Genomic DNA, 27,531 nt, shown 5'->3' on the forward strand with positions numbered 1-27,531 from the left:
TGATTTCCATTTGGTGAAGGCCATCTGGGGAAGGCGTCTCCTCAGGGTGGGGCAGAAGGAAGGGACCACAGAAGCCAAACTTCCTGGGTGGCCATTCTTACTCTGCCCAGAGCCCAGGCTGCCCAGCAGTAAGGACAAGCAGATGGACAGCCCAACCTAATCCCATTATCATCCCATTCCTTCATTCCTCTTTGTGGCCAAATTCCTTGAAAAAGTTGTCTACACCGATGCCTCCACTTTCTCACCACCTGCTCTCTCGTTAACACCATTTCATGCTGACTTCCAAGTCCACTGGTCCAATGAAATTCACCATGACCTCTTGATCACCAAATTTTATAGCCTTTTTTTTTTCAGGCTGCATTCTCCTAAACCTCTCTACAGCTTTTCACACTGTTGGCTACCCTCCTGCTTGGCTTCAAGCTTCCTTTGGCTATAGAGGCATTACATTCTCCAAACACTTTACTTCTTCTTCTTCTTGAGACAATCTGGGTGAAGTAACTTGCCCAGGGTCACAGAGCTATTAAGTGTCTGAGGCAAGATTTGAACTCAGGACCTCTTGATTCTAAGACCAGTGCTCTGTGCTACCTACTTGTCCCAACTTCTTCTTAAACTCTTTCAATGGTTACTACAGATCCTATCTCTTTGGTGTCTCTCAAATCTCCCTCCTCTTCTCTTGGTCCTGGCCTTCATTACTATGCCCCTAGTCTATTACAATTACTAGAGCCCCCTAATAGGTCTTTCCAACTTCTTAATTCTCATTCCATTCCATCCTTCCCAAGTTGGCAACCTTATCTTCTTTGGGCATGTCACCCCTTCTACTAAGAAAGCTCACCTATGGCTCTCTATTGATCTAAACCCCTGTTTCTGTCCTTCCATTCCCTCCACCCTCTGTGCCCTGCCTTTCATTCTCAGCCTCATCTCATTTTATTCTCTTGAAAGAATTCTACATATCAAGAAAACGGGGTGACTCTCCAGTACCGAAAATCAAACTGTCTTCTAATGCCTCTCTGTCTTTCCCTGGGCTAACGCCCATGCTTAGAATGCCCTCCTTGACACTTTTCAGCTGTTGAAGTATTACCCATCCTTTACAACCTAATTCAGGAACAAGGTAGGTGAGGCACAGTTAACCATCAATTTGTCTGAGAGGAAAAACATGATCTAGGGGGTTTAGCATGCTGAAAATCAGTGGTGTGATATGGTGGCCCAAAAAAGCTAATGGGATCTTGAGCTTCATTAAGAGAGGCATAGCTTCCAGGAACCAAGAGGAGGTGATAATGCCATTGTATTCTTTCTTAAAATTTTTATTTATTTTCTTTTTAATTTATGGGATAAAACAAACATTTCCATAACATAGTACAAAAAAAAAATGATTGCATGTGAAACTGGAAATCTATTACATGCTACTTGCTGTTTCTTTTAAATATATAATGAAGTTATCATGTGAATTTCTTGCTTTTTTCTTCCCTCCCACCTCCCACCCTAGAGATGGCTACCATTAGACACAAATGTGTATATGTGTGTGTATGTGTGTGTGTGTATACATAAAATGTAAAATCGTTCCATACATACTTCTATTTAGTCAGCTGGATACAGATAACATCTTCCTTCATATGTCCCATTATATTCTGCCCTGGCCAGCCCTCATCTCTTCCAGACCCTACAGTTTAGGGAGAACACTGACAAATTAGAGAATGTCCAGAAGAATGGTGAAGGACCTCAAACCCACTCAGTTGAGGTCACTGGAGATGAGTAGGTTGGAGAAGAGTCAGTAGGGCTATGATTGTTGTCTGAGGATTTGAAGGACTGGCTGTCTTGTGGAAGAGAAATCAATAGACTTCTGTTTGACCCAGAGAACAAAATGAGGAGTAGAATGGGCCAACAGGGAGGTAGGGTGAGCTCCCCATCCTTGGAGGTCTTCAAATAGCCTAGACAATCATTTGGGGATATTGTAGTGGGGATTCTTTGGGGAGAGGTGTTAGGGTTAGACTAGATGATTGTCCAGCTGTCTTCCAACTCTTCAATTCTATGATTCTCTGAAAATGCAACCTCCTCCAGGAAGCCTTCCATGGCCACCATCAGGGATATTCGTAAAGCACTTTGTCCATACTTCTGCAAGGCACAAAGTATAATGTATTCTTGTTGGTTGTTTCCTATCCCCCTAATAGACTGTAACGCCTTGTAAGGTAGGACTTGTGCCTTATTTACACTTTGTATCTCCCACAGTTTTAAGACTTGGTAGGTTCTCTATGCATAGTAGGTTCCAAATAGATGTTAGTTGAGTTGAATTATTTAATTCAACTACATAAAACCTAGTTGCACATTTTAGATCTTAGGTAAAATGCAAAGGAGAATCTCTCACTTTCATTTTTACCAAAAAATAAATAAATAAATAGATTCAGCCTTCATTAGCATTTAAATATGCAGCAGTCAAAGTAGATATTCTTGGTGGGATAGATTAACATCTGTAGGCACTAATTCACTCTAATGGACCCAGTGGGGAGTCTTTGATGCTCCATCTCTTTTTCAGAGAAGCTCAGGGTTGGAAAGGACCTCAGAGGCCATCCAGTTCAACTCTGTACCTGAAAAGCAATCCTTTCTATGGCATTCCTGGGAAGTGGTCATCCAGCCTCGACTGGGAAGCTCATTACCTACCCTCTGGGATAGCCCAAAGTGCGTTGGGATAGCTCTGACGATGAAAAAGCTTCTTCTCTTGAGCCAGAAATCCTCTTCTCTGCAGCTTCTGCCTTTGCTCGTCTTGGTTGGGTCCTGTGGGGCCAAGGAGAACAAATCTAATTTTTCTTTCATTTGACAGTCCTTCATATACTTAAAAGATAACTAACAAGTCTCCCTTAAGACTTCAGTTCCTTCTCCCAATTCTCATGCAGCTTGCTCTCCCCATTCCCACACCCCTCCTCCAGATGTGTGCTCTGGTGTGTCAGTGCTTCCTAGGCTATGGGCCCCAGAGCTGGATGCAAAGCTCCAGATGTGGTCTGAGGACAAAGACACTCTTCCACCCCTATTTTGGACGCTGCTTTTATTAATGCAGCCTGATTGCATTAGCCTTTGGGAGTGCCATGCCATACTACTAATTCCTCTTGAGTTCATTAAGACCCATGGGACTTTTTCATGGGAACTGTTGCTTAGCTATATTTCTCCCTATCACATTTGCACACTGGATTTTATGAAAACATTAAGTGCTCCCCAATTTCATCTTATTAGATGTGGCTTATTGAGATCTCTCTGGATCCTGACATAGATGATCATATTAGCAATCCCTCAAAGCTTTGGGTCATCTATAAATCTGATAAGAAGGCTATCTGTATAGTTATCATTGATAAAAGTGTTGAACAGATTAGGGCCACCGATGGAACCTTAAACCATGACTACACCAAAACACAGAAGGAAGAAAGAGCTGAGAAGGGTCTGAGATAACCCCACCCACCCAGTGGCACCTGGGTGAGACGGGAGCTGGCGAAGTTATCCAGAATGGAGCCCAGAAGAAGGCAAGAAAGAGAGGTCTCCTCTCCCCTCCATTCTCCTCACCCCTCCACCCCCAGCTGAACTCCAATGAGTGGGACTTCCTGGAAACCAGCCAATGAAATAGACCACTAGCTTAATTAATAGACCACTCACCCTAGAGTCTCTCAGAGTGGGCCTGTACAGAGCCTTGAAATCAGACACCTGGGTCATAATAATACTATCTCTGGTCACATTTGCACAATAATTAAAAAGGCTAGCCAATTTGAGAGCCAGGGCTGTGGGTGGGCTCTTTCCACTCCCACCCCCTATAGTCTTGGTCTCAATACCCTAAGCTTCTGGAAAGGATTCCTCTTCAGTACAGAGTTGAACTAGATGGCCTTTGAGGTCCTTTCCAGCCCTGAGCTTCTGAAAGGGCGAAGGAGACTTGGGCAAGTCTAGGGTAGGTCTGAACTTGAGCTGAAACACTGGCATTAACAATATTAATCTGGCTCCAAGGGAAATCCCAGATTGGTCCCATAGACCAATAGCTGTATTCCTGAGTGTCCACATTGATAAGATTTCCCAGGTACCTACTCTGGCAGAGGGAAGGGAATACTGCCACAGGGCAAAGCTAGAGCTTCGGAAAACACTAAGGGTCCTGTTGGTCTGGCTAGTCTCATAGATCTGGGACCTCCATAATTAATGGGAATGGGGAAAGAATTTAAAGCAATGGATGTGGTCAAGGCTGAAACTGAATACCTTGGGCAGCTCAATGGTTCTTAATAACAATGGCTGATAAGGAGTGGCCTTGGGATGAATTACACTTTTCATCTCTAGCCCTCTCTGTTTTCATCTAGAGAATTATATTACTGAATAAGAAGGGTCTTTCTGAACACTAACATTTTATGCTCTATGTTCTTAAGTATCTTTCAGTTCCAGTATTCTACAGTCTAAGATACCTCACCAGTTTGGACATTCTGTGTTCTAAGTTTCCTTCCAGTTCTGACTTTCTCCATTCTAAGGACCCTCCTAGCTCTGTCCTCCTGGTTCTAACAACTCCTTCCACCTCTGACCTGATGCATCCAAAGATTCCTCCCAGATCTGGCATCCTAGGTTCTAAAGTCACTTCCAACTAGGATATTCTCTGTTCTGAGGTCTTTCACAATTCTAATTCTCCATGTTCTATGTCTTTTCCATTTTCTCTCTCCACCTCCTACCCTCTACAGACCTTCCACAGGGGAGCATCAAGATCTGAGTCTAGTTGCTCTCTCGCTATGGCATCCAAGAGGCCTCTGTACCTCTACTGCTCTGAAAACCATTCATCCTCAAGGCCCAGCTCTTCAGTTCCATTAGTTGGTCATTCATTATCACTATACGAGAGCTGGAAGGGACTTTAGAGATCAACTGATTTGATCCCTTCCTTTTACAAATGTAAAAATTGAGATCCTTAACTGAGTCTTTGACTGACCCAAAGTCACACATTTAATTATTGCTTGAACACAGTCAAAGCTTCTGATCTGTGGTCTAGCACTCCTCCTTCTGCACCAGGTTCAAATCTCTCACCTCTTCTGCGTTTCTTTCTCTGACCACCGCACCCCTCAAGGATATCTGTGACATAGTTCTTGTTCATTCATGCATTCATTCAGCAAACATTTTTAAAGTCTTTATATGTGCAGGGAAGGTCCTGGGCTCCAAATAGGGAAACAAAATGGAAAAGAGTGCAATCCCTTCCCTCAAGAAGCTTATAGTTGGAAAATAAGACATGTCTACACATAAGACAGCTGTAAGGGGAGATCCAGACACAGCACTCTAGAAAATTCCAGGAGAGAATAAATGCTTTCAACTTGGAAAAAGGTTTGAGAAAGACTACAAGAAGTCTGTTGGTGCCTGAATTGGAGCTCGAAGAAAGACTTTAATTGTCAAAGATGAGAAGGATGTGGATTCCAGTCATGAAAGATGGTCTTCTCAGAGACAGGAAGGGAAAGGATAAGATTGATGAAGAAAAAGTAGTCCAGTTTGACTCAAATGCAGAGTACAGGAAGGGGACTGGATTGAAGTGAGGCAGGATAGTGGTGCAATGGCTAGATCATCAGACCTGAGTTAAAATCCAGCCTCAAATACATGCTAACTGTGTGACCCTGAGCAAGTCCCTTAACCTCCTTCAGTCTCAGTTTCTTCATCTATAAAGTGGAGATAATAATAGCGCCTACCTCTCAGGAAACAAATAAAATTAGATATTTGTAAAATGCTTTTGCAAACCTGAAAGTACTATATAAATGCAAGCTATTGAGGAAGGCCTTGAATGCCAGGCTAACGTGGTTGGAGTACATTGGCTCAGGCACCACCTCTAACATGAAGCTTTCCTTGATTCCCACCCTTCCAACCCTAACCAACTGAAAGTAACCTCTCCCTCTTCAAATTTTCCTAGGGCCCATTGCCTGCATTTCTCCTTTGTCCCATCCCATTCGACCTTGCACCATATTGACTTTTGTATGGGTCATATTCCACCCATTAGATTGTAATTTCATTGAGATCAGGGACTCTGCCCCTTTTTATCTTGTAACCTCAGAGCCTACAACAGGGTTTGAAACATATAGGCCCTTCCTACAAACAAGAGCACCCAGAGAAGAGAGACCAAAATTTTCTAGAGGTCTAGAGGTCTTGTCATATGAGAATGTGATATTTAGCCTGAAAAGAAAAAATTTTGGAAGATACAGGTAGAATTTTTGTAACACTTTAACTGAAGTTTGTAAGGTACTTTATATGTATCATCTCATTCTATCCTTACAACAACACCATGAGGTAGGAGTTAATATTATCCCTATTTTATAGTTGGAGAAACTGAGGTAGGTAGAAGTTAAGTGACTTGAGCCGGGTCACACAGTTGAGGTCAGATGTGAAATCAGATCTACTGCACCATCAGCCACCTTCAAATATTTGAAGATCTGGCAGATAACGGATAAACGCATTATGCTTGTCCCTAGAAGGCAAGACAAGGAACATGGAATACAAATGGCAGAGAAATAGATTTAAGGATAAAGTAAGGGAAAACTTCCTAATTTCCTAATAACAAGAGCCATCCAAAAATGAAACTAGATGCCTTGAGAGGTAGTGTTATGTAGTAGATGGACCACTGGACTTGGGGTCAGACACCTGGGTTCCCATCTCATCTGTGATATTTGCTAGTTGTATGAGTATGGACATTTTGTGAGCTATCTGAGCTCCTCTTGGGGAGGTAAGATGGTACAATGGAAAGAGTACTGAATTTGGAGTTGGAGGATTCAAGTTTGAATCCTGCCTTGACAAATCACTTAATATGTCTGTGCCTTAGTTTCCTCAGCTGTAAAATAATGGGATTAAACTGGATGCTCTCACAGATCTCTTCCAGTCCTAGTTCTATGATCTTATGATCTATAAAATATGGATAACAATAGCCACAGACCTACCTCTCAGGGCTGCCATGAGACTCAAGATAGTTTTATATATGGCAAGTATTTTTCAAATTTCAAAAGTCTAAGGAAATTTCAGTTATTAGGAGGTAATGAGTTCACAGAATCACGGGAGTTAGAAAATCCTCCAGAATCTATCATGTCCAACCCAAATCTCAACAAGGATTCCCTCTACATATCTTTCAGGAATCTATCCCTAATATCATTCATTGTTCCAACTGGGTGACACAAGTCATGATCAGCTCTTCAGACACTCAACACAAACTTATAATGGCTGCACACTTTGATGAGTGTTTGATTAAGCTATCCTATTAGACTGTCAAGCCCTTGAGGAGAGGCACCATGTCTAATCTTCATTAATTGCTTACCAGTCCAATACAATATTTTTCATCTCCATATGAACTCATTGACCAGGTTTGATGAAACACCATTCCTGTTCCATCCCAGCTTCTCGGGAGTGTTGGGATCAAGTCAACAAAGCTCTCCGATCTAATAAACAATCTATCTATCTAGCAAGGAGTTATCCAGGCTCCACTTGCAGGGTTTCAGTGACGGGGAACTTTACACTCCTGCCTATCCACATGGCCTATTCTACTTTTGGGGCAGTTAAGAGGTATTTCCTTACCTAAATATATGACCTTAGAACTTCTGCCCATTGGATCTAATTCTAGCCCTTGGGGTAAAGGAGAACAACTCCAATCCTTGTCCTTAGAGGGATTTAACTAGAGGTAAGGTGATTTTGTCAGACATAATGTAGAGAGGATTCCTGTTCAGATATGATTTGAACCAGATACCCTCTGAGGTCCCTTCCATATCTAAGGTTCTGTAAATAAATCTTAGGTTGAATTCACATTTACTCCCAATTTCAATAGCCTTTCCCACAGAGATTGCAGACATTGTTTTCATATCTTTAAAAGACAACAGAATCTGAGAGGGTTGGCTTAAACTGTCATTTCTTGAGGAATCTTTGACGAATAGAGAGTTTTAACTATTGTTCAGGAGACTATTATCTATGATGGCTGCAAAGAAGACAGAGGAAAAAGACTAAGAGAACTTATTTCCTGAAAGAACTAAGTTTAAGTTTCATATTGTAAAAAAGCACAGACAATTCTTGAGAAAGCACTTTAATAAGTATCCCAAAAAGTACTGATTGGTGAAATTGTTTCCGGAACTGAAGAGAAATCAGCAATTATAATGATGTTGAAAGATGACTTTTGCTTTAATTTTTCTTACAGATAAAGTAGATTGTCAATAATTATGTCTTTGTTTCATTGTTTGTTACACTTTCGACAAAGTATATAGCCATTATTAATCTTTATGTTTATTTAACTTAGGATCCTGGAGATTGGGGGAGGGTGGGACAATATATTATAAAGAGAAATTAACACAACTTATGAAAAAGTAGGCTTTTCAAGTTTTTTTTTAATAAACTGGGATGAGGGCTCAAAGATAATTGATTCATTAATGAGAGAAATATTACAATTGTTAGTCATTAGTGTGTAAATGTTGGAAAGCACACTTTGCCTTAGAACCCAGGATGAGAACAAATAAGGAAAAAATAGCTAGTCGAAAGCAGAGAGAAAGGTGATCAGCACCTGGATCAGGGGTGGGGAACCCATGGCCTCGAGGCCACATGTGGCCCTCTAGGTCCTCAAGTGTGGCCTTTTGACTGAGTCCAAACTTCACCGAACAAATCCCCTTAGTAAAAAGATTTGTTCTATAAAACTTGGACTCAATCAAAATGTTGCACCCAAGGACCTAGAAGGCCACATGTGGCCTCAAGGCTGTAGGTTCCCCACCCCTGACCTAGTCTGTACTTGAAGGCTGACCCTAAAACTTGATTGTGTGTACAGCCACAGAACCACAGAATTTTAGAATTGGAAGGGACCTCTCTGGGCATCTAGTCTTATCCATACCCCAAAGGAATTCCCACTGTAACATATCTGGCAAATGGCCATCCAGCCTTTGCTTGCAGACCTCCAATTAGGGAGGGATTCATTACCACCTGCAGCAACCCAGACCATTTTGAGGCATCTCTAATCACAGGAAAGGTTTCCTGATGTTGAGCCTAAGTTTGCCCCTTGACAACTTATAACTCTTGTCTCTGGTTCTTCCCTCTAGAGGAACAAACTGAACAAGTCTTAACTCTCTCCCACACAAAAGACCTTCATATACTTGAAGAAAGCTGTCATAACTCTCCTGGGTCTTCTACTCTCCAAGCCAAAGATCACCAGTAAATTTTTCCCTTTAATTAATCCTGACATGACATGGACCCAAGACCATTCATCATAAGATTTAGAGTAGAAAGTTCCCTTTGAGGTTATCTAGCCAATTCCAACATACAGTCATGAAGTCATCAGGTCCCGGATTTAGAGCTTAGAAGGGATTCTAAAGTGCAACACCACCATTTTATAAAATGAGGAAATTGAAGCCTAATGGGTAAAGGGACTTGTCCAATGTCACACAGATTATACATTGCAGAACCAAGGTTGGATCCATGGCAGAAATCCCCCCTTCTACAGGAAACCTTTCCCAATCCCTCTTACTTCTAGTGTCTCTCCTTCACTGATCATCTCCAATTCATCCTGTGTAAAGCTTGTTCATGTATAATGGTTTGTATGTTGACTCCCTCGTTAGATTATGAGCTCCTTGAGGACAGGGACTTTCTGTCGCCATTCTTTGTATCCCCATGGGGCAGCTAGATAGCACAGTGGATAGACCACAAGGTCTAGAGTCATGGAGACCTGAGTTCAAATCCAGCCTGCTACTAGCTGTGTGACTCTGGGCAAGTCACTTTACCCTGTTTGTCTCCATTTCCTCATCTCTAAAATGAGCTGGAGAAGGAAATGGCAAATCACTTTAGTATCTCTGCCAAGAAAACCCAAAATGGGGTCACAAAGAATCAGACACAACTGAACAACAAGTACCCCCAGGGCTTAACCCAACGTCTAGCATATAGTAGGCACTAATAAATTTTGACTGACTGACTGATCCCAGGCTTTCTGACTCCAAATCCAGTGCTCTAGATATTTCACCATACTGTCTCTCTTAAATTGAATTGGATTGAACTGAATTTGTGTCTCTGGAGCCTGATTGAAGTGGGACTAAGGACTGAAAGAGGCACTCAGTCCTCTGTTCTAACTTTAAAAGGCAGAACAGTCAAAAGCTGGTCCCCAAATGCTCAGGCTATGTGGGAGAAAGTCTTGGGGAGAAAATGTTGAAGGAGGGGAATTTTGCAATTAAAAACATACACAAAAATCCAGACAGAATAATGCATGGCAGACACAAGACGGTGTACTGGGTGTGTGTGGGGGTGGGGTGGGGTACTGCATTTGGCTGCCTTATGGGGGGAGATATGAGAAATGAGAGAGAGGTTCAGAGACAGGCAGATGGAGACACACAGGGAGATGAGAGTGAGAGAAATCGAGAGAGAGACATAGATGGAGACTTAGGAAGAGAGAGAGGGAAAGAGAGCAGAGCCAGATGGAACTCTGGAGCGGGAAAGGAGGTAGCAAGAGGGGGGTGGGAGGATAACAGACTTTGAAGGCAGAAGCTGCAACCTCCATCCCACACCACTGGAGATGACATGGCAGGAGGTTGGAAGCAGTAACTAAATCTTAGCATGTAGAATTTCAGAACTGCCAGGGTCCTTAGATCTCTCAAAGTTGAGCCTTCCAATTGAAGGCATGAATCCTCACCCCCCTGCAACCTCCCTAATAGGGGGTCATCCAACGGAGAGTTCACTCTCTGAGGAGGTGACATGATCCGTAGCACTGTAGAACGTTAGGGCTGGAAGGGGTCCTAGAGACCCTTCATTTTACAGATAAAAGTAAGACTCAGAGAAGGGAAATGACTTGCCTGAGGTCACACAGATACTAAACAGAATAAGGTCAACTGTCCTGACAGTTCAGAGTTCAGGTAGACAATTCTGGCTATCCTTTTAATGAGATGGTGTTGCCTCTTCAGCCAATCATGTCACTGTTTAAGATACAGTAAATTGAGCCTTGATAATGAAAATGATTTTTGTAGAGATCTTTGACTGAAAGGCAGATGTGGAAGAGTGAAGATTCAAAGGCCCAGGAGAGGGATAGTTCTGAGGAAACTGAGGTTAGGTTGAGGGGCTCTGTTGTACCTTGAAAGGAGACAAAAGACCCTAGGAAAGGTGGGAGCTGAAGTCGAATGTTCCATGCTTTCCAGCCTTTTGGATAGCTCAGTTAGTGAAGGTGGCTGTGCTATGCAGAGGCAGGATAAGTACTCATCCTTAGGTTGGATAGCTCAGGTTAGCCATCCTTCACTGATTAGACCACCATGACTCAGCAGCCTTCTTCCTCCCTCCCCTGACCCCCTTCTCCCACTGCTAGAATCTTCCTGGAATCTCTTTATTGAGGAAAGTCCTAGAAAAACTACCTTTTGTTCTCCTTCGACACCATGCTACCCCCATTTTTCAGCTCTCCTTTTATTTGTTGTCTTTCCTCATTAGAAGGTAAGGTCCTTGAGGGCAGGAACTTTCTTTCTTTCTTTCTTTCTTTTTTTTTTTTGCTTGTATTTTTATCACTAGTACTTAGCACAAAGTCTGGTGGCTAGTAAGTACATAATAAATGTTTCTTGACTGACTGCTTTGAAATCTCTCTAGCACTTTGGGCAGCCCCCCTCATCAATTCCAAACACTGTCACCAAGGTTTTTCCATCCAGGACTCACCCCAAAACTCAGCTGACATCATTAAGATCACAGAATGTCAGAGCTGGCAAGTGACCTGAAAGTTCATCTAATCCCCACCTCCCCTCCCATTTTAGAGATGGAAAAACTGAGTTCCCAAAAGCAGAAGGAACTTCTTCAAAGTCAAACAGCAAGTCAATGTCAGAAGTAAAACTAGTTTTATAAAAGTAATGTGGCATCTTTACACTACACCATGCTTCCAGCTCCAGGAGAGAGAAGAGTCAGTAGGGACGGAGTGAAAAGGAGAGGCGATACCAAAGAGCTTCCTATAGAAAAGCTGGGTGGGAATCCAGGATTCCAGATTTCCAGTCCTGCTGCCCTTTGCCCTAATTAGACCCCATTTGGAGAATTGTACTCCATCCTAGGTGCCACATTATAGGAAGAATATTGACTGACATAGAATATTAAACCAGAATGGGGAAGTGACTAGAGATGGTATTAGTCAATCAATCAACAAGCATTTATTAAACAGCTATTAAGTGCCAGTTACTGTGCAAAGCTCTGGAGACATAAAGACAAAAAAAGACAAAAATAAGAAATGATCCCTGTGAGGATCATTGAAGGAACTGGAAATGAATGCATACATGAATGCATGAATGAATGAGTGAATGAATGAATGGATGAATGAAAAAAAGCATCTCTTAAGCTCTTCTATGTATAAAGATAAAACTGGAAAAGCAGAGATATGAAACATGAAAAGTCCTCTCAATAGCCACATTCTCTTGTCCAGGTGAAACCAAGATATAATAAAGAAAGATTAGACTTTTTCTTCTCCACCCTCGAGAGCCAAGGGGTAGAAATCACAAAGAGGTGGATTTCAGTTCAAAATTAAGAAACAGTTTGCTAACAATGTCATCCCAAAAGGGAATGAGCTCCCTGGGTAGAGGGTGAGTTCCCTTTCACTGCCCAAGATGGACATCTGCTCCCTAGGGATGGGGTAGAAGGGATTCCTGTTCAGGCATAGGTTATATTAAATAATGCCTAAAACCATTAAGCATTATGAACGTGGTGTCAGAAAATCGGCCTCCCGAGTCCAGGAGCTGCCACTAATCAATTGTGAAGACTGAAGCAATCCCCTTCCTCTCTTTGTAGCCCTCAGTTTCTCCATCTGTTAAAGGAGGGAGTTGAAGGAGGTGCATCTCTCTGGGCAACTTGCCACCCCCTGATGCCCTGTGTTTGGATTTCCTATTTGGGTCTTAAACTTTGTTCAGCGTCTGCATAAGCGGTGTGGTCCCGGGAAAAGAGCACTGGCTCTGGAGCCAGATGACCTGGGTTTGAATCCTGGTTCAGATACGAGTCTCAACCCCTTGGGCCTCAGTTTCCTCATCTGTAAAATGAGAGAGTAGGACTAGATGATTTCTAAATTCTCTTCCAGCTCTATATGACTATGACTTTGGGAGTGAGGTTTGAAACCTCCAGGTTTTCCCAGGCAGAGTACCCTGCTGCTGCAAAGAGCTTGCTTCCAGACCAGCAGCAGCAACAGCAGCAGTCCTGTGGTATTCAGTACCGAGCAAAGCTCTCCCTTTGGTGTCCCCAGGCGAGCCACCAGCGCCACCTAGGGGCTAGCCTTGCTGCCAGCCTCTTTCTTACTGATTCTTTGTCAGGACCACATCAGCGTCCCCAAAAGATGCCCAGCTAGGTCAGCAAACTGGTGGTGCCCTCCTGCTCTAGGCATGCAGTGAGCCAGGAAGTCCCTGCTGTGTTCTGCCCATCCCCATTGCCTCCTGGCTTCCTAAGGCCCCGTCCTTGACCTTGTTTTCTTTTCTCTACCTTCTCTCCCTTGGTATTTCATCTGCTTATATTGTTTCAACCATTAACTCAGGATTGTAGAATTTTGAGCTAGAAGGGACCTTAAAGATCATCTCCTGCAAGTGTTCTTAGCGTGGAATTCATGAACTTGCTTTTTTTAATTGTGATAACTGCAGTTCAATAGAATAATTTTCCTTTGTAATGGTATGATTTTTATATTTTATGCATTTAAGAACATCTGAAAAATAGGTTCATAGACTTCACCAGACTGTCAAAGGGGTTCAGGACATGAAAAAGGTTAAGAATGCCTAGACTAGTCCAACTGCTTCATTTATACATGTCAAAACTAAGGCCCAGGGAGGTTAAGTTACATAGCCAGGTCATGTAAGTAGGAAACTGGGGATTGATTCAGACCTCCTGAAAACAAATCCTTTTGACCTTATACCATAGCCACTCCATAGAGAAAACTCCTCAGCTTCATCCTGTATCTTTAGTCCCAACCCAGGGGTGGGGAACCTGTAGCATCAAGGCTGCATGTGGCTTTCTAGGCCTTTGAGTGTGGTCTCCTGACTGAGTCCAAATTTTACAGAATAAATCCTTTTATAAAAGGAATTTGTTCTGTGAAGTTTGGATTCAATCAAAGGGCTGCTCTTGAAGATCTGGGGAGCCATATGTGGCCTTAAGACTGCAGGTTCCCTGCTTCCTGTAACCTAACCTGTTTTCTGAGCTTTGGATACCCAATTCCCACTGCCTTCAGGACCTCTCCACCAGGATATCTCACTAACACCTCAAATTCCAACTGTCCAAAGTCAAATCTACTGTCTTAAACCTTAACGGATTGTTCCTCTCAGCTAATCTATTTCTCTTGAAGGCATCACCTTCCTCCTAGTCATCCAAGTTCAAAATGAAAGAAGGAAGCAAGTATTTGTCAATAACTTACTGTATGCTATCTACTTAGCAAATATCTCATTTAATCCTCATAACAATCTGGGAGGTAGGCATTGTTATTATCTCCATTTTACACTTAAGGAAACTAAGGATAAGTAATTTGCCCAGGATCACCCATCTAGTAAGTGTCTGAGTCTGGCTTTGAACTCAGATCATCCTGACTCCAGGCCCAGTCCTCTCTCCATGGAGCCATCCTGAGACTCTCCTTTCCCTAACCTCTCAGATCTAATTACTTACCTAGTCTGCTCATTCTATATCTATAATATCTCTTGTGTCATCCCCTTTCTCTTTATTCTCCTATTCCAAGACTTCATTCCTACCTGGATCATCCCAATAGTCTCCTGACAGGTCTTCCTTCTTCCACTCTACCTCTTCCCTCCTCCAGTCTTCACATAACACCTAAACAGTGGTTCCTCTCTGTTACTCATGTTTCACCAGGCTCTTGGCTCAGAACTGGGCACACAGGAAGGCTCATAAATTCTGATTCTCAGTAGCCAATTATCTTCAACTCCCTCAACTCCAGGAGTACGCTGTTGGAGTAGGAGTACACAGAAACCAGGAATTTGGCAAGAGAAGGTTCCAGAGCTTCCAGAGGTAAAGGAATAAGACTGGTGGCCTGGGTGGAGCACTTTATGATTTACAAAGCACATTTCTAGCCACAGCCCTAAAAGGTAAATGGCACAAATATTATTGTCCCCATTTTACAGATGAGGAAGCTGACATTCAGACAGCAGAAGGGACTTGACCAAGGTCACTCAGTCAATAAGCAGGAGATCCAGCCCTGGAACAAAGATCTCCTGGGACAGAAGAATGTCTGTCCCTTCTTCCAGGTTTAGAACCAAGTCCTAACTTCTCCTTAGAATATGCAGAGCCTCTGCTGTGGAGACTGGGAATAGCCAGTAGGCTAATGTAAGGATGTTGGGGGAGGGAGGGAGGAACTGGCAGGGACACGAGGCTGACTGTCAGACATTGTGAAGGCCTGGGCTGGAAACTTCGGTACAAGGAATTGTTCCTAGAGTTAGGAGAGAGGGAGGATCCTCAGGGGGCTGTGCTGCCTGGACAGAAAGAGCCAGGGGAGGGGGAGGAGGAGGGAGCAGGAGTAGGAACTAAAAGAAAGGTCAGGAAATGATCTGAAGCCAAAAAAAAAGAAAACCTGGGGGGAGAAAGGACAAACTCCAGCCAGGGAAAATCCCTGAAGAATAAAGGTCATTCCAGGTCACACTCACATTTGTTCATTCCTTCTTCCATAAATATTTATCACGGCCTGTCAGAGCAAGACAAGACCTCAGAACATAAAATGTCAGAGCTGGGAGGAAAACTTAGAACAGAGGATGTCAGAACAGGGAGAAACCTTAGAACAGAGAATGTCAAAGCTGGGAGGGCCTTAGAATCCACAAAGTCAGAGCTGGGAAGGGCCCAAGAACACAGGATGTCAGAGCTGGGAGGGAACCTTAGAAGACAGGATATCAGAACTGTGAGATGACTCAGGAGAAAAAATGTCAAAACTGAGAAGACTTTAGAACAGAGAATGTCAGAGCTGGAGGGGATCTTAGAATGGAGAATGTCAGAATTGGGAAGGACATAGAATATCAGAGCTGGAAGGAAACTTAGAAGAGGAAATTTCAGAGTTGGAAAAGGATTCCAGAACACATTTTAGAACTGGGAGGGACTTTAGAACATAGAATGTCAGAGTTGGAAGGGTCCTCAGAACATAGCCTGTAAGACTTGGCCATTCCTCCAGAGTTATCTAAAAGGGGAGCCTGTGTCTTTTTGGCACATCCCTGAAGAGAAACAGCCTTGGGGGAGGGAGGAGGAAGGAGCAGCCTCAGCCTCTTTCAAGGTCAAGTCTCTTTCTCCCTGCCCCACCTTACCCTGTTTTACCAGGGAAGGACTTCCCCACTCCAAAGGGGCGAGAAGATGTTGGTCTTCTTATCTTTTCATCAGCATCCTCAATAGTATCCCTGGATTAACTAGCATCAATGTCTTCAGCTAGAACCAAGGACACATGGATATACCTCTTCCATGCTCAAAGGGAACTTTCTGAGTACCTGACAAATGGGAGAAGACTCCCAACATCCCATGCCCCATGTGCTTTCTAAACTTCAGGTCCTTTTCTCTTGGACTCTGTTTATACTTTGACTCCTTTGGGATACAGATCTAGGAGTGACATTGCTGGGTCAAAGGGCATGAAAAATCTTATAGCCTTTGGGTTCCAAATTGTTCTTCAGAATGTTTGGACTAGTTCACAACTTCCCCAATAGTGCATTAGTATCCCGATTTTTTCCACATCCCCTCCAAGCATTTACCATTTTTCTTTTGTGTCACATTAGACAATCTGATAAGTTTGAGGTGATATCTCAGGGTTGTTTTAATTTACGTTTCTCTAATCAATAGTGATTTAGAACATTTTTTCATAGCTTTGATTTCTTCTTCTGACACCTACCTGTTCATATCATCTGACTAATCATCAATTAGGAAATAGGCCATATTTTTATAAATATGGCTCAATTTCCTATATATTTGAGAGATGTCCCTCAATTTTTATTGAAAAAATTTGAAGCTATTTCACCAAGAGCTCCCTCTTTTGCCTTTCTCCTCTCATATCACCCAGATGCCTTTTGCTACTATGCCCTTCTTTATTTCTGTCCTTCATGAAGAAGAGACCCTTCTCCCTGTCCAAGCAAACCCATCTACATATACAGGTGAACCCATTTCATCTCATATTCTTCAGCAGAGTGCCCTTTCTACCATTTCTATTCTCTCACTTATCTTCAATCTTCAATTAACTGCTTCCTTACTCCCTACAAACATGTCTATGTCTCCCCTACCCATAAAAGACCCTCATTTGATCCATCCATTCTCACTAGCTATCATCCCATATCTTACCTCCCTTTTGTGGCTAACCTTCTTGAAAAAGTCATATAAAATAGGTGCCTCCATTTTCCTCTCACTCTTTTCTTAACTTTCTACAGTTTAGCTTCTGACCTCATCATTCAACCCAAACTGCTCTCTTCAAAATTACTTAATATCTTTTAACCTCAAATCTAATAGGGTTTTCTCAGTCTTCCTCCTTCTTGACACTTCTGCAACCTTTGATATATTCTTTTCCCCATTCCTTCCCTTAATCACCCTCTTCTCCTTGAAAATCTCTTCTCTCTAGGTTTTTGGGACACTGCTATCTCCTAGTTCTTCTCCTACCTACTTGACCTGTCCATCTGTAAGGTTAATGGGATATAAGATCTTCCCCACCCATTAATACTCACATGGAACCCTGGTGCAGAACCCAATAGGCTCTGGACCACAGGGATTCCCACACCTTCTCAATTAAGTACTGATTTCCAAGTTTCTCTAAGCCAATCAAGTGCTCAATGTTTGATTGGAAACAGTATACATTGTATTGCTTGGATGGGAAAGGTGTGGGTGGAGAGAGAAGCAGGCAAAGGGAAGAACTTGCCTTGGGAAACTTGTTCATGGGGAGGTTTGAAGGAGAGAAATGTCTGTACTCCCTGGATTGATGATGAGTACCTTACTAAATCTGCCTTGGGAAACTTGTTCATGGGGAGGTTTGAAGGAGAGAAATGTCTGTACTCCCTGGATTGATGATGAGTACCTTACTAAATCTTGCCTCCTGGTATCCCAATAGGGATGTTTTAAATAAATATTTTGATTTTGTCTTGGGTGAAGAGAGTTTGTTATATTTTGCAAACCAACCAAGGAGATACACATGTATATTCATAGCAGCTGTTATGGGTGTCACATTGGCTTTACAACTTCTCAGTCTCCTTTGGTGCATCTCATCCCCATGGGTATTTCACAGAACTCTGTCCTAAACCCTCTTCTTTTCTCCTTCTATTTTATTTTACTTAGTGGCCTCATCAGCTCACATGAATTCAATTACATCTCTATGCTGATGACTCTCAAATCTGCTTTTAACTTCTCTATTGACCCCCCCAGTCTCACATCTCCAACTCCCTTTTAGACATCTTGAACCAAGTGACCTGTAGCTATTGTAAACGCAACATGTTCAAAACTGAATACTATCTTTTCCCCAAAACTCTCTCCATTTCCAAATGTATTACTATCAAGAGTAGCGCCATTTTCCCAGTTGCCCAGGCATACAACCTACATGCCATCTTTAGTTCTTTACTTTTTCTCAGATCTCATATTTAATCTGTTGCCAAGATCCATTGGTTTTTACTTTCATAACATCTTCGGAACATGCCCTATCTCTCCTCTGATATTGCTAGCACACTGATACAAGGCCTCATCACCTCACATATGAACTATATCAATAACCTGCTGTTTGGGCTCCATGCCTCTAGTCTCTCCTAACCCCAGTCCATCCTCCTCACAAAGTGATCTTCCTAAAGCGCAAGGTTAACCATGTCATCCTTCTTCTCCAAAAAAAAAAAACAAACAAAACAAACAAACCAAAAAAACCCAAAACAAACAAAAAAACAGTGTCTCCCTATCATCTCCAGGATCAAATACAAAATCTTTTGGATGGCATTCAAAGTCCTTCATGACCTAGGTGCTTCCCTTGACCTTTCCAGTTTTTTTACACCTTACATTCCTCCACACATCCTGTACTCTCTGATCTAGTAACTTGTTCGTCAAACAAGATGCTCCATCTCCTAACTCTGAGCATTTTTCCTAGCTCTCCCATGCCTAAAATGCTCTCCTTTCTCATTTTTACCTCTTGGCTTCCTTCAGGTCTCAGCTAATATCCCACTTTCTACATGAAACCTTTCCCAATCCCCCTTAATTTTACTACCTTCCTTCTCTTGATTAGTTCCTATTTATCTTGTCTATAGCTTGTCTGGACATAGTTACTTGCCTATTGTCTCCTCCATTATGCTGTGAGATCCTTGAGAATGAGGGACTACCTTATCTTTCTTTGCATCCCCAGCATTTAGCATGATACCTGGCACATAGTAGGTACATAATAAATCTTCATTAACTGACTGACTTATCTATATATTAAGCCCTAACCACTCTCATGACCTCCAGTCTCTAATCTCCAACTGCCTATTGGACATCCTGAACTATATGTATACTTCATAAACTCAACACATCTAGAATGGCTCATTGTCCTTCCTCCCCAAACCTTTATTCTGTCATCTTAACTTTCCCTGCTGGTGAACAGAAATCCTCCTTGTTACTCCCACCTACAACTTTGGGATCATCATTGACTCTTTACTTATACACACCCCACATATCCAATATATTTTCAGATCCTGACATTTCTACCTTCACAATGTGTTCCATCCTTTCCCTTCTCTCCCCTCACACTGCCACCATCCTAATTCAGACCCTCATCACCTCCTGCTTGGACTCTTGGAACAGCCTCCTGACCGGTCTCCCTACCTCAAGTCTCTTCCCTCTACATTCTCCACTCAGCTGCAAAGCACAGGTCTGACCAGGTCTGACCCCTCATTCAATAAACTCTAGTGGTTCCCTATTACCTCTAGAATCAAATGTAAAAAACACTCTTTGGCATTTAAAGCCTTTGACAACCTTGTCCCTTCCTACCTTCTTACAAATTCCCTTCTAGTACTTTGTGATCCAGTGACATTGGGCCTCTTGCTAATCCTTAAATACCCCACTCCATCTCCCATCACCCTGTCTTTTTAGAGGCTGGTTTCAATTTGTGGAATGTTCTCCCTCCTCACTTCTGCCTCCTAGATTTCCTGACCTCTTTCAAGACTCAATTCAAATCCTCCCTTCTCTAAAAAGTCTTTCCTGGTCTCATTTCCCTCCCCCAAACCCCCTATATCATGCTTCTATGGCAACAAGTGAAGGAAGAAATTAAAATAATGAGAAGCCAAAAGGAGAAAATGAATAGATGGTACTGAAAGGAGGACTGAGCTGTGGAAGAGAAAGGAAAGATTGAGGCAGTCTGTCATGTCCTGCAAGCATTTATATACCTCCTTAAAGGACTGAGGGAAGTTCTCTGTAGAGCTCTGCCCTTTCCCCAACATCCCCTCCCCGTGTCTGTCCAGTAGCAGATAACAAAATATACTCTGTTCACTTTTTCCGCCTTAAATGTATTTTATATTCTGATTTTGCCTCAAATATTGAACCAAGAAATCTATTACGCAAAGTAAACCTGGGTGACCCCAAGTTTAGAATCTTGCTCAAACTTGGGTACTTCAGGACATGGTGGTTTGGACATACCCTCGTAGGTATGCATTTAGACAAGGAGGAGGAACTGAGGCAGGACAATTCCCATCTCCTCATTTGACAAGTAACAATCAGCATATGTTTGCCCTTATATGGGAATTGTTTACTCCTGTTGATAAAAACATTATAATTCGAATCTCAATTTCTCCACACCCAACTGCTTGCTTACTTGGTGTGCTGATAAAATATTTTTACCTTTTTTTCCTGAGTTTGCCTTATTGACTAGGGCAAAATCTAAACCAAAATTTCTTTTAACACTATCAATAAATATTTATTAAATGCTTACTATGTGTAAAGCATTGTGCTAAGTGCTGGAGCTACAAAACAAGCAAACAAAAAGCAAAAGATGGTCCCTGAGCTCAAAGAGTTTACAATCTAATGGAGGAAAGAGGGGAAAGAAAACACATAGGGGTTAGATAGATATGCAAAATTTTGAATTAGGTCAGGAAGCCATATCCCTGTCAGAATGTTTTTCCTAACTGGAGGCTCTGGGTTATTGTGACTGTGTTCATTGCTAATAGGTTTTCATCCACCAGCCTCACTTTCTCCGCCAGAGCCACACAGCCCTCCCTCACTCAAATCAAAGTCATGTTATCAGCTCCCTGATGTCATGGTCCTCTCAAATACACAATTGCTTTTCATTCACTATAAATTTCATAAACCAGCAGAGAAAGAGGCCATGTGAGGGCCATTATATTGCCCATAGGCTAAATAGGAGTAGAACAAGCTGTTGTAACAGGTTGTGCCTCATTAATTTCCCAGCCCCAGAAATGAGAAAGGAAGGGGGAGAGATAGAGTGGAAACAGGTGAGGCCTAGATGAAACGGAAAAGGCCTAGGCAAGATTCAGCTCAGCCCTTTCCAAGAATGGAGGGGGGAATCAAAGATATCTGATACCTTATGCCACCCATCACTCAGTTTCCTATCCCTGGAGGTCTTCATAGTAAGACAGGATTACCAGTTATCATTCTAGCCCAAGTTCTGCTTGGTCTAAATGCCTCTTGAGGCTCATTCCACCTCCAACGTTCTGAGATTCTATGACTAGTCTTCACTGCACACATGCTCTAAGATATCTACACAGACATCTGTGCCCAGAAGAGGGACAGACAAGGCCCTACTCTCCCTCTGACTCCTGTGAAAACCAGAAACATTTTCCTTTTTATCTCCTTTGGAAAACTTGTCCTTCTCTGTCTTCCAAGGACTCTGGACAACCCAAAGATGGTGGCAAGAATTGAGACTAAAATTCAAAAGTTCAAGCTCTAAGTAAAACTCATGTATCAGTCTCAGTACCACTACTAACATATTTTTGGACTGAGGTTGATTCTGTTAAACAGAACCATATGTACAGTGTAGAATGATGATAGCATTGCTGTGAGAACCTTTGGAATTTCCTAAAATCCTGTATCCTTAATATTTTTTATCTCAATGATTTTTGAAGGCACATTATATTTGAGAGGATTTAAATTTTTTTAAAACATAAGTTTACTTTCTAAAGAAATGAGTCCTCCAAAAATAACTAAAAGTAATGAAACTCATTGCTGGTAGAGATGGAGGTACTCTACCAGATGCTGGTAGAGGGGACAAACAGGTACACTCGTTAATTGCAGATGAGAATGCAGACTTGTAGAATATATTTTTGGAAAGCAATCTATCAGTACCCAGTAAAAGCTGCAAATATAATAAAACTCTTTGACCCAATGATTCCATTAAGAATATACCCAAAAGTATTATCAAAAACAATTACTTATTCAAAGATTTTCATATTTTCATTATAATTTTTTTAAAAATCTAGAAGAAATCTTAATTTTCCAGTTGTTCATAATAAATAAATTGTGGTACATTATTGAATGGAATGCCACGATGCCATTGAGACAGACAAATATATGAAATACAAAGAAAACTTTATGACATAAATTGCAAAAGATAATTGCTGCTGGAGAGAATATACACTATGATCATAGAAATGGACGAAAATGAAAGGACAAATAAAGAATCTTGATAGGACTTACAGGAAATGCTTGACAAATGAGGATATTTCATTCATTTAAATTCAAATAATTGCTAATCAAATTTGACAGGTTGGAATGATATTCAGTATTAAACTTTTAATAGGAATAGGGCTTTGACCTAGAGTTTAATCAATATAGGAATTTCTTCCTACACCAGCTCCTGGTGAGAGACTTCCTTCAGCCATGATAGTCAGAAGCATTGATAGTCTTACAGGCTTTCCTAGACACTGGCAGGTTGAGTGACTTGCCCAGGATGTGGCAGAGGTAAGCCTGAGCCCAGGTCCTCCTGGCTCTTAGGCCAACTCTGTATCCACTATGCACTGCTGCTTAAAGCTTCTCCATGGCTTTTCTTTCCCATGTTTCCCATTCTCAGTTCCTTTACCTAATCTTAGCATAGCTGAGTTCTCAGTCCCCACCCTAGCTTAGTTATCTTTCTCTGAATGCCTTCTAGTTTGTCAAGATCCTTTCTAAAATATGGAACCTAGTTGAACAGGGTTCTCCAGATGGGGTCTACCCTGGGAGAGGATAATAACCTCCCTTGCTCTGGACATCATGGGTCCTTTCATGCAGCCTAAGGCCATATTAACATTTTTATAAACTTCATCATATTATTTGTATGTTGGAGCCTGTGTCTCTCTATTACCCTCCATTTGGTACTGTTCATTTTTAATTCTTCAGAGACAGTCATATTCCATTCTGCCATAAGACAACACTAGCAGAATGTCACAGTATTAAGATTTTGGGCCTTCATTTCCCTGGGAAGCTTGGAGTTTTTAAATGAGCTTTGCAACTTTCCAAAGGCAATCTAACTTGCTTTGCTATTTCACTTTGAGCCCACATATACATACTGGGGGACAAGCACTATAGGTGGTCCATACAAGTGTGTGCTGTAATCTGGGTCATAGATATTGTTATTTCTATGTAGATGGTTAGGCCAACATCTTTTGAGTAGTAACAGATCATACCCAGGAAGCTCTGAAGTGTTCTAGGCCTCAATGTAATCACACAATGTCATCCTACAAATAGGAGTTTCTGGAGGATCTCACCATCCCTGCCCTGGATCTCCTCCATTACAATGATGAACACTTTTGGCAAACACATAATTATCTCCCTGTCTCATGCCTCACCTAATTTTATGAAGAGAGATTACTGAATGGAGTTATTTCTGTTGTCATAACTTTCAAGAAATTTTGAATGATATTGGTGCACAGATGTATAGATATTTATGTAAGGAAGAAGAAGGAGGAGAAGAAGAAGGAGAAGAAGGAGAAGGAGAAGAAGAAGAAGGAGAAGGAGGAGAAGGAGAAGGAGAAGGAGAAGGAAGAGAAGGAGAAGAGTAAAAGATGTCATCAAGGGAATGTATGATAAGAAGGAAATGTATGAGGAGACCAGAGGATCACATGGTCAAAAGAAGGGACAGAAGGTGGATAGCCATTGTGACTAACTGCCATCCTTGTCATGTCAAAAGAAAACCAAGAAAGCCTCCAGCACATTGGGTGGGCACCCTATGACAAATATCTGGAAGGAAGAGGCATGAGCAGGCATGGATAGGTTGAGCTCTGCATCCTGGTAAGGCACTTCCAAATCCATGAGATCATAGCTCCTTGGGAGTTTTAGTAATCAATATCACCCCGTTGGCTCATATTGAGGTTACGGTCAGTTCAAAGCCTCAGACCTTTATTTACAAATCCTGCTGCCCAGCTGTGTCTTGTAAATAAGCCTTGAGTGTCCAGACTGGAGAAGTTCAAGCACTTCCCCCTCAAGGCCCTGCACAATTGGAAAGATATTAAGCAAATGAGCGCCTCTGAAGCCCCTCCAGCTCTGACATTCTGTGTTCTAAGGTCCCTTCCAACTCTGACATTCTATGTTCCAAGACCCCTCCCACTTTTGACATTCCATATTCTAAGACCCCACCTAGCTCTATCATTCTGTTTTTTAAGGCCCTTCCCAGAGCCATCAAAGGGCTTGCTGGAGTGATGCCCAGATTCCTCAATAGCCATTGTGGTCTAGGAGCTCAGGTGGAGCCCAAGGCTCCAGAGGACTGTTGTCATTTGGTTTCAGAGAGAGTGAGGAACAGTGAAGCAGGTCCTCACTTAGGTGGATTGCTCAGACTCACACATTGGCCTTGGAGTAGCCAACTGGACTTCAATTTCTTCATGTGTAAAATGAGTCAGTAAAGAGATGGTAACCTCTAAAGCCCCTCCAGCTCTCTGTGTTCTAAGGGCCCTCCCAGCTCTGACGTTCTGTGTTCTAAGGCCTCTCCTAGTTATGACATTCTTATGTTCTAGGATGCCTCACAACTCCGACAATTCTATGTTCTAGAATTCCTCCTACCTCTGACTTTCTATATTTTAAGGCCCCATCTAACTCTATTATTCTGTATTTTAAGGTCTCTCCCAGCTCTGACATTCTATGTTCTAAGACCCCTCCCAGTTATGATGTCTTACAACTCTGACATTCTGTGTTCCAGGCCCCTTCCCACTTTTGACATTCTATATTCTAAGGCCCCACCTAGCTCTATCATTCTGGGTTTTAAGGCCCTTCCCAGTTCTGATATTCTGTATTCTAGCCCCCCCCCACCTCATTTCCAACATTCAATATTCTAAGTCTCCTCCAAGCTCTAACATTCTGTATCCTAAGGGTCCTCCTACTTCTGATATTCTATGTTATAAGACCCCTCCCTGTTCAAATATTCTATATTCCAAGGATTCTTCCAGTTCTAACAGTCTATGTTGAAATCCCTCCCAATTGAAAAAATCTGTGTAAGTCTGTGAACCTTTGAGCTGTGCTGAAAAATACTGAACTCCAGCTGTGCAGTGCACTTTGGGCAATAGACTTGTTCCCAGCAAATTGCACATAAAGTGAAATTTTGACAACTGAATACTATTTTTCTGCTGACTTACATTATAATTTCAGAGACTTGACTTTCCTTTCTGATTGGTCTTTGATTAACTATGGCTCTGTTCCCTCCATCTTCCCATACTAATTGATATTCTACAAATATAAGCTTAAACTAATCGGGAACTAGCTTTAATAGGTAATGAAGTATCTTATGAACCCTGGTGTTCTCACATTTGTGTTGGAATAGTACTCATTTTTGGAATGTTGCTGACATCAATATTTCAAGAATTCATGATGTCATGGACATAAAATCTCAGAATTGGAAAGACCTCCGAGGACAGCATGGTATAGTGTAAAGGGCTAGGTTTCTTTTTTATCAGGGACCAGGGTTCATGTGCTATTACTTCAGATACTTAACCTCATTCATTCTCAGTATTCTTATGTATGAAATGGAGATAATTCTTGTACTATCTACCTAAGTTTCTTGACAAAACTGGAACATAATAGAAAGATTCTTGATAGGTGTAAGTTAACTGCAGCATATTCTCAATAATGATTTCTGTACAAAAGTTATCAATGCCGTCAAACCCCTTCCTCCACCAACAAGCAGCCTGGATTCCCAGAAGGTGGCTACTATTTCTCTTCTTGGAGTTCTAAGGCTAATCCTGAGGGCTAGTGTTCCTAGTGTGATTACTCACAAGCCCCCACCAGTGTGCTTCCCAACTGGTTACTAGTTGATATCAATTAGCCATCCAGATTGAATTAAGTTTTAGAAACAGGTATTTATTAACGTGATATATAAGGAACAATTTATACAGAAGACACACACACACACACACACACACACACACACACACACACACACACACAAAACCAGGAGCACCTTCTTCCATAAGTACGTACAGAGTTCATGGGACTGCAGGCTCAAGCATACAGAGTACATGTTGTAAAGAGGTAAAACAATTGAAATATGTCTGACAAATGCTTCTAATTTTAATATTTCAAAAGATCCATGATTTCACTGCCATGAGTACAGCTTTCCATTGGCACAGAGCACAGTCTCTCCTTACCTTAGTAGACAGACTTTGTCAGTTGTAGAGTTTTAGAAATCGTCACCTGGTGGCAGCTAGGTGAGGCAGTGGAAAGAGCACTGGCTCTGGAGTCAGGAAGACCTAAGTTCAAAGCCAGCCTTAGACACTCACTAGCTGTGTGACCCTGGGAAAGTCACTTCACACCGTTTTGTCTCAGTTTCCTCATCTATAAAATGAGCTAGAGAAGAAAATGGTGAGCCACACCAGGATCTTTGCTAAGAAAACCCAAAATGGGGTCACAAACAGTCAGATGTGACTGAAATGACTGAACAACGACATGAGTCTCTAGCAAAATCTTTTCTAGAACTTGTGTTCTTCAGGTATACTCTTCAAAAATGTGGATGTGGAGATGAGAGACTCTCAGTGAAGGGCCTTGTCCATAGTAGACGTTTAACAAGTCTTTATTAAAATGAGTTGAAAACTCAAGAACAAAAACTCCTGGGGGAAGGAATGTATCTGACAAGAGCTGCTGGGAAGTTGGAAGTTGGTTTGGCAGAAATGACTTTTAGACCAACACTTTACCATTTCAGACAGTTTTCTTTTCTGTGCTGGTTGGTTAATTAAATTTCTTTCCTTATTAAAAGAAAGGCTCCAGTGGTAATGGTGCTGTTGAGAGTTAACAGAAAATGACTGTGGTAAAAACAAAAAGCAACATTAAAACTTTGAAAATGAATAAAAGTTTAAAACTTAAATTAATTAATTCAATTCAATTGAAAAAAATCCAGTTAGGCGCCAGACAAATAATAATGATTAGGATTAAGAATCTAACGGTTCCCTGTTACATGCATTCTTCCTGTATCACAGATGTGAGAACTTAAGGGGCTTGAGAATATTGGAGTGGATGTTGGAACTACCTCCCTCTCCCCGACTTTTCAGCTTACTTTTGTAATTGCCTTCACTATTAGATTGTAGGCAGACTCATTGAAGGCAGGGACTGTCTGTTTTCATTTGTATTTCCAGTGTTTAACACAGCGCTGGCATATAACAAGTGCTTGATAAATGTTTATTAATACTATGTATAAACTGTGTTAAGATATAGCATACTCAGTGGCTACAACCTGGTAAATAATCTCAGTAGACAAGCTAA

At 41.8% G+C, this 27,531-nt stretch overlaps 1 long non-coding RNA gene across 1 annotated transcript in view; it reads right to left on the reverse strand.

Moving 5' to 3' along the window:
* Positions 1 to 2,430: 2,430 nt before the first annotated feature.
* LOC140504598 (uncharacterized) overlaps positions 2,431 to 27,531 on the reverse strand; it is a 162,488-nt gene continuing 137,387 nt past the window's right edge. The window contains exon 3 of the long non-coding RNA XR_011967156.1: positions 2,431 to 2,766. This is a non-coding gene — a long non-coding RNA (uncharacterized lncRNA). The remainder of the gene's footprint in view (positions 2,767 to 27,531) is intronic.

This window comes from Notamacropus eugenii, chromosome 5, assembly GCF_028372415.1.
Source record: "Notamacropus eugenii isolate mMacEug1 chromosome 5, mMacEug1.pri_v2, whole genome shotgun sequence".
In the NCBI taxonomy this organism is placed as follows: domain Eukaryota; kingdom Metazoa; phylum Chordata; class Mammalia; order Diprotodontia; family Macropodidae; genus Notamacropus; species Notamacropus eugenii.